Source organism: Epinephelus fuscoguttatus, linkage group LG8 (genome assembly GCF_011397635.1).
Source record: "Epinephelus fuscoguttatus linkage group LG8, E.fuscoguttatus.final_Chr_v1".
Taxonomy (NCBI): Eukaryota; Metazoa; Chordata; class Actinopteri; order Perciformes; family Serranidae; genus Epinephelus; species Epinephelus fuscoguttatus.
This window is the reverse complement of record NC_064759.1, coordinates 42,667,845-42,676,636: the sequence shown is the minus strand read 5'-3', so window position 1 is coordinate 42,676,636 and position 8,792 is coordinate 42,667,845.

Genomic DNA, 8,792 nt, shown 5'->3' with positions numbered 1-8,792 from the left:
GGTCGGACGATCGGATGAATTTCTGACATGTCAGAAATTTTGGTCGGCCAGCACAGACATTCGCACAGTTGAAGCAGAGCCACGAGCCGATTCGCCAACGTCTGTGCATTTATTCCTCACTGCGCCTGCACGAAGACATAGATCACCATGGCGACACGTCGGTGGACTGTAAATATGGAGGCCAGGTTGGTTGAGCTGTGGCAACAGTACGTTTCTTCTTCCACCTACCACGACCGCTATCAACGAGACAAACGCTGGCAGGAGATAGGCAATATTCTTCAGCTGCCTGGTAAGTTTTTTCTGCTCTCATTTTCAAGCAAGCGCAACAAACATACAAGCTAGCCCGCTAGACGAGGTACAACACACACACACACACACACACACACACACACACACACACACACACACACAGAGGGTTGCACCCGGCTGTAGCTGGCTTACCTCCAACTCTCGTTGTAAAATGGACAAACCATACTGTCCATGTCTCTCAAGCCATCTGCGAGTCCATATGCGCCGATACCTCTTCTTTTTTGACGTTTTGGCACACAGTATAGCGCAAATCATCAAAGCAAACCGCTTGTCCTGCACTTCCGGAACAAATCGGAGCTTTCAAATGTATCTTTATTGACAGCTGTCGTCAGCACTCGTACAGTGTGAACAAGATTTTAAAAATCATACAGTGTATGCTGGGCTTTATTTGCGGTTAATTCAGAACGGACCCATGACCCACTTTTGGAATGTGACCTGACAGTTGGGATCCACTGGTTTAAATGTTTCCATTATTAATACATATAATCAGGGGTGGAAGTAATTAAGTACATGTACTCTCATTACTCTGCCAAACTCATATTTTTGTGTTGTAGCACTTTGAGTATTTATAAAAATTGAGCATAGCGTTATTTCAGGCAGGACGCAATGTCAAGCTCAGCTCACATCACAGCTACATCAGCTGATCTCTAACAGCCAGTCAACTGATGGAGCAGCTGATTGATGAAAGGGAGTCAGCTGATAGATCACATGATTCCTTTCTATTCTTATGCTGCTCGTCATGTTGAGCCCTGTCCACGATGAGGATCCACCTTGACAACTTTAGGCATCATGGATTAACAGCAAAAGCAATCTGAAGCACAGGAAGCCAATCTGAAGAGAGCACTGTTCCCACCGTCAGAGCTCTCATCTGGCAAGTAGTTATTTAAATGTTTCCAGTATTACCAGTATTCCAGTACTGGCCAGTATCCAGGCCTTCTGGTAGCATTGCTTCAAACAATATTAATCTATGGCAGCAGTCGCACCTTAGCAGGAAGACATATCCCACTACTTTTGGAACATCAGAGTGGAACTGCCATCTGCAGATGTCTCCATCTGGTCCGAGGGAAGCCACCAAAACAAGCAAATGGCTCCCGCAACTTCATTGCAGTTTCAGTACAGCCGCCACTCCTCCGTCCTAATGAGCTGGTGCCCCAGCTCATTCAGCCAGCTCCACGGTTCAGAAAGATAATCCCATCTGTTGGCCTGCTCTTCCATTCAGTCATCGCTCGCCAAAATGAACTCCAAAGCAAAGATGTTGAATCCTGTTCAGCAGCAGCAATATTTTTCCCTGTCCCCTGTGCATACATGGCCATGATGACGTCAATACATTGCGCTTAGATGACAGCTCAAATCTAGCAGGTAATGGCATCAATCTTATTTAAATCTTGTGGTGCTCAGTGACAGGTTTATTGTGGCCTCTGGAGATATGTCCATGATGCTAAAGCACAAAATGGCATTTGGTGTATTCAGAGATGTCATCTGTGAAGTGTATCCATTCCATAGAGGTGATCTGGGTACTTATCTAGCCGTCATGTCTGATCTGACCATGGCCTACAGAGGAACACTTTTTATGAATATATGAATTATGAAAATAATAATGGACATAATGTATGTTTAAAAAAAAAAAAGGCACCAAGTTATGTCCATCCATAGACTGGACTGGTCAGTATTCGACCTAGCTCTCATTCATAGGCCTCCCCGCAGCTCCTTCTCCCGCTTCCCTGTGTCATCAATTGAAGCCTTTCCCGGGGAGACTAAGGTGATTCCATTAGGCTCCCATGCGTTCTATTGTTGCAACAATATATGCAAGTTCCTTAATAAAAAAATATATCCATGCTTGCAGCTATTTGAATGAATGAATGAATGAATGAATGAATTAAATAAATTAAATTAAAATAAATAAATTAATTAAATAAAAGCTGTCAACCTCCCTGAGTTTGGAAAAGCTAACAAAAAAACAAACAAACATCCTATCTGCTGTTTTATCAATTATGTAATAATGGGAATGGTACAAGGGTTCCTAGCTGGCTTGACATGGTTGATAAGCTTGCAATAATTTACAATTTGCTTGAAGGAGCCCAGGATAGTGGTGCATGCCTGAAAAAGAGGCCAAGAAGGCTTAATGATCGTTTCATTTGACAAATCGCCCTTTTCAACAAATTGTATTAATCCTATAGGTAGCTACCTATAATATTCTGGGAATCATTAAAACAAGCTCAAAGCATCATAGTCTCATCCCTCTGCACTGTTTTCACAGTTTTATGCTTTTGGGTGATGCCATAAAGTTTATTAAGAAGCAGGAAGGCAGTTATCAATGATGTTTTCAAGCGTGCCTTTACACCCTTCCCAGCAGCATCCATTTGATGTTTAAATGGAGAGAGGGATGTATATTTTCAGTTAGGCTCACCTTTGGTTGTTGCAGCAGCCCAAATAATTATTAGTCACTTTTTTCAGAGGCACTTTACTGGTAAATTAGATATTCCTCTTCCAAAAACATCAGGTTAAGGTAATACACTTCTAGGCATCACCTTAGATATCAGCTAGACGAAGCAAAATATGAATAGGTAACACTTTATATTAAGGTACTGTAATAAGTGTTCATTAGTGCTTAATAAGCACAAATTAACAGTTAATGAGCACTAGATGTGTAAGATGCTTATTAATATTAATAAGACTATTTAAGTGTTATTACAGCATAACTTGACAGTTATTATTGCTTATAGGAGCATTATAAGCACTTAATATAAACTTTGGTAACCTATACTAAATATTAATAAGATGTCTATTTAAATTAATTGTCATTTATAAGGGTTAATTATAGAATAATAACAACCTTTATTACTGTTTTTTAAGAACTATAAGACCCTATCAGATGAAATTAATAAGGTTTATTATATTATATTGTTTATTATACAACAGTTAGTTCCGGCCCTGCAATCTGACTGGTTGAGAGACAGTAAAACAGTGACGATATTGGAGTACAACATCACGGTTATTTCACTGTGTATGTGACAAAGAGCATGGATACCAAGAGGCGAAGCTGAGGTTCCGGTCCAAGATGGCGCTGTGAGCTACCCTGATTTCGAGAGCAGTTATCAAATCGGACATTGGCATGTAAAACGGCTTCTGTACGGCTTGTAATATCTTTCTTCAGACAAAGTATTGAATTAGCTGTGCTATTCGGTGACTTTTTTGAACTTTCAAGGCAACTTTGGCAAGTTATGTCGAACTCCAGCAGCAAAAGAAAAAGCGCGGTGAAGAAAATTGAGGAGGACTTGGTTGCTAATGCCACTAATGCATTAATTGATACCTGCCATGATTATTCTGCCCCTGAGGACACCCCAAGATTTTCTGTGTTGAATGAAGAAGACTTCCCGTCTCTGCCCATCACTCCAGAGAAACCTCCTCTAAAGAAGGGTAAAACAGTAATGGCTACACTGATATTGTCGCTACTCTGTCAGAGTTGATTAACGCCAGATCAGATGAGCTGAAATCTTTGATCCAGAATAACACTGTTCAAATCACAAGCCTCAGGGGAGAAATGGAGGTTGTCTGCAGGCAAATGAGTGAGGTGAAGGGGAAAGTTTCGAACTCGAACTCTCTCTTGATGAGGAAAAGAAGCATGTTAACATGCTGGAATCGCGCATCACTGAGATGGAGAGATATTCAAGGCGTTGGAACTTGAAACTACATGGAATAGCCGAGAGGGTGGAAGACAAAGATGTACTGAAAGAAGTGATCCGCATTTGCCAGGTGCTACTGCCATCAGATGGTGAACGGCTCCCAGATGTTACCGAAACTGTGCACCGCGTCGGGGTGAAGAAACCAAACAGCACCAGAGGCATCATCCTGCAATTTACATCCCGCGTACACAGAGCCGCTGTGTGGGCTGCAGCAAAGAATTCATCCTACCTTCGAGACAACGGTCTGCACTTCGCGGAAGATCTGTGCAAAGCTGACAGAGAGACCAGGATGAAGTTATGGCCGCTTGTGAGTAAAGCACGCAAGGCTGGGAAAGCTGCCTACTTTGTAGGTGGCCGTGCCAGCCTTTAGCATGGTACGGTGAACCCGTTTGACTTTGGTTTCGTCATCCACTGGCGCAATGGTGTACACTGAGCCACCCTCCTTAGGTACCCTCAACACTCGATACCTCACGGAGCTCCATCTATCTCGGGTCTTATGGGGCCCCCTTGCACTGAAGTCTCGCAAGAACACCAACTGCCCTTCACTCAATGGCAGATCTCTGACATGCTGGACATGGGCCCTCTTTCGGCGACCAGCAGCCTGTTGCAAGCGTTCCCTTGCACCTTTAAAAGCCACCTGCAGTCGGGCTTGGTGCTCTTGAACCCACTCATGAACGGACCCACCAACAAGAAATCTATTGGCAGTCTAGGCTCCTGGCTGAACATTAAGAAAAAGGGAGACTCTCCTGTAGACTGATGGGGAGTTGTGTTGTAGCAATAGAGGACATGGGGCAGACACACATGCCAATCCCTTTTACGGGACACTGGCAGTGTGCGAAGCAAGTTGTGGAGCGTCCGGTTGTACTGCTCACACTGACCATTCCCTTCAGGGTGGTATGGGGTAGTGCGCGATTTTACAATGCCATACAAATTGCATAGCTGTTGGAGGAGAGAGCTTTCAAAATTACGGCCCTGGTCGGAATGCAAGCAAGCGGGGACACCAAACTTATAAAACCACTCTGACACCAAAACCTTGGCCACAGTGGCAGCACGCTGATCCCGGGTAGGGACAGCAACTTTGTATTTACTGAAAACATCTGTCAGGACCAAGACGTTCTCTACACCATTCTGGGCAGGCTCTAATGTAGTGTAGTCAATGGCAAGGATTTCATTAGGGCGTGAAGCCAACAAATGTCCCATGAACCCATGAGCCCTTGGGTGGACATCTTTGGCCACTTGACACCTCTCACATGTCTGACACCATCGGGCCACATCAGAAGACATACCAGGCCAGTAACATCGGGACCGCAGAAGCGCCAGCGTTCGCTCCACTCCCTGGTGTCCATGCTCTTGGTGAACTTGGGTCAAAACCTCACTAGTCAACACACTAGGCAACAACAGCTGGAACACGGCTTCAGCACCATCTGGGCGAAACACCTTACGGTACAAGATGCCATCTTTCTCAACCAGACGGTCCCACTGCCGAAGCAGAACAAGCGTGGACGGGGACAGCCGGGCCCGCACCTCACGGCTGGGACGCCGCTTCTGCTTCCAAAGTTCAAGCAATTCCTGTATAACAGGGTCAGCCTGCTGAGAGGCACGAAGCTCAGAGGTGGTGTACTGAGGTATGACTGCAATGGAAGCTTGCATGACCTCAGGCTTCCTCAACCCCAAAACTTGCTGCAACGGCTTGGGCATGGCAGTACCTGGAAGCATAACCTCTACATCCTGAGGGCCAGGGGGATGTTGACGAGAAAGAGCATCCGCATTGGTGTTACTCCTCCCCGACCGGTACTTGATCTCAAAATCAAAAGAGGCTAGCTGGGCTGCCCATCTCTGCTCAGTGGCGGCCAGTTTAGCAGAGGACAAATGACTGAGAGGATTGTTATCAGTATATACAACACACTTATTACCCAGCAAGTACTCTCTAAATTTCTCTGTCATGGCCCACTTAAGGGCCAAGAACTCGAGCTTCATGGAGCTGTAGTTCACCATGTTTCTTTCTGTGGTTCTGGTCTCAAGCCCCGGCTAGCATAGGCTATAGGCCTCACCTTGCCTGCCTGCACCTGAGAAAGAACCGCTCCCAAGCCACCATGGCTTGCATCAACCTCCAGAATGAACGGGAGAGCAAAATCGGCATATGCCAACACTGGTGCGCTGGTGAGCTTAGCCTTCAGTGTTGTAAAGCTCTGCTGGCACTCGTCAGTCCAACACCTGAGAAGCTGTTGCTCGACCTTCTTACCAGTCTTAGCACTACCACATGTAGCCACAGCCTTATGCAGAGGGGCTGCCAATTTGGCGAATCCCTCCACAAACCGCTGGTAATAACTGGCGAACCCAAGAAAAGAACGCAGCTCCGAGGCAGTAGTGGGAATCGGCCAGTTGGCAACCACTTCAACTTTACTTGGATCTGTGGAAACACCATCGCCAGAAATCACATGGCCCAAGTAGTACACCTCTTTCTGGAAGAAAGAGCATTTACTGAGCTTGGCTTTAAGGCCCTCCTGTTGAAGCCGGCCTAGCACCACCTTCAGTCTCTCCAAGTGTTGGTCCACAGTGGAGGAAAACACGACAATGTCATCAAGATACAACAGTAAGGATTGACACTGTTGGTCCCCAAAGATACGTTGCATTAACCTCTGGAAGGTGCTGGGTGCATTGCAGAGCCCAAAAAGCATTCTGTTCCACTCAAACAATCCAAAAGGTGTACAAAAGGCGGTCTTTGAGCGGTCTGCCTCAGTGACTGGCACCTGGTTGTAACCACTGGCCAAATCCAGGGTTGAAAACCAGCAAGCACCTGACAACGCATCCAGAGACTCCTCTATGCGTGGCAGAGGAAACGCATCTTTTCGGGTCTTACTGTTGAGCTGTCTGTAGTCAACACACATGCGTATGCTGCCATCTTTCTTCCGTACCAATACAATGGGAGACACATAAGGGCTGCTACTCTCCCGAATGACCTGTGATGCAAGCAACTGGTTGACGTGCTCCTTCACAACCTCATATTCTGAGGGTGGGATGCGCCTATAGCGCTGCCTCACTGGAGTATCATCCACCAAAGGAATGTCATGGGAGATGAGGTTTGTACAACCCAGATCACCATCGTGTGCTGAAAAGACAGGAGTATACTGCCTAAGCAACGATCTCACCTGACCCTGTTCCTCAACAGACAACGTAGACAAATCAATGTTCTCTACCTGCTGCTGCACACTAGGGGACGCTGTCTGGGAAGACACGGTGGCCACTCTTGGGGGCACTTCCGTGACCCCTGAAGGAAGGCTGACAACATTTACAAAGTCCAGTGTGCCAACAGCAGTGCGAGGATACAATACGACATCAGTGGAGCCAACATTAATGACAGGTATGTAGGCCGTGCCCCCGATTACTCGGACCAAGGCAGGGGAGGCAAGCAAACCAGCTGGCAAGCCAGTATCCAAAGGTTCAAACAATACTGTAGAGCCTGAATACTGCTCAGAACATGTGGCGGCCACGATTTTCATGACGCCGCCAGGGATCCGCCAGGCCCTCTTACCCCGGACCTTCACCTTCCCTGGACTGTCCTGAGGGACCCGTGTGCCAGCACGATGGCACTGTTGCAGTGCCTGCACAACCTGCCTGGGAGCCTCTGAGACGCAGACGTGAGAGAACAAAGCTGCACCATGCTGCCCAAAAAGCTCTTGGTAACACCTGCGAATCACATTCATCCCTAAAACACCAGGCACTTGAGCAGGCACACCGCCAGGGGGGTCCCTCACAACCAAAACACCACAGTGGGGCATCAATTTGCCACACAGTTGCACATCGAGCTCCAAGTACCCGATGTAAGGTATCGTCAGGCCATTAGCAGCTCTAAGCTCTAACCAATGACATGAATGGAGGCGCTCCTGGCCCCAAGGCTCAAGATGCTGGCGGAAAAAGCTCTCAGAAACTGTAGACACCATAGAACCAGTGTCTACCAGACAAGGAACCTTCACTCCACCCATGTCCACATCCAAATGGGGGCAAGACGAAATCACCCCAGAAGCATCCAAGTTACGTGAAACAGACTGTGAGCCAGAAGCGGCCCCACCCAAACTGTGGCTCTGCAGTTCGGTGGGCACTAGTTTTCCGACACCGAAGGGGGGCGAGACTGCCGACCAGGATTAGAAGGGGGTCGTGAGGGGAACTGTGAACGAGAATGAACACGCACCCCTTCACACTCCCGTGCAAAATGTCCCGGCTGATTACAACGCCTGCATATTATTGGGCCAGTACGAGGTGGACGACTGTACTGATGGGAGTTCTGCAGCTGAACAATGCTACCCATGAGCTGATTAAGCTGCTCTTGCTGACGCTTCAACATCTCCCTCATTTCACTCATCTCGGACACTGACGACAGCGGGGCAGCAGCCTGAGGGCCACCGTGAACACCATACTGGACACCATACACTGAGGGGACAGATTGACTACGACCCCTCACACCACCAGGCAAACCTTCATGCTCCCACCGGATCGCCTCCGCTCTAACCTCAAGCAAAGTGCAGTTAGGCTGCCGGCGCACCAACTGCTTCAACTCGCAGCGCAAGGAGCTATTCAAGACGTGCTCAACAAACTGGTCTCTCAAAAGGGCTTCAGCATTTGGCATGTCAGCAGGGGCGCGCTGCTTCACTTTCTCCATGAGGCCCATCAAAGCAAGGGATAAACTTTGGGATAAACGCCGGGCCCTCATACTCGCCTGCACCTCCTCCATCCACTCACTCAACCCTATACCTGTCCTTCCCCTAAAGGTGGGACACTTCCTATCTCTGGGCACAAAAATCA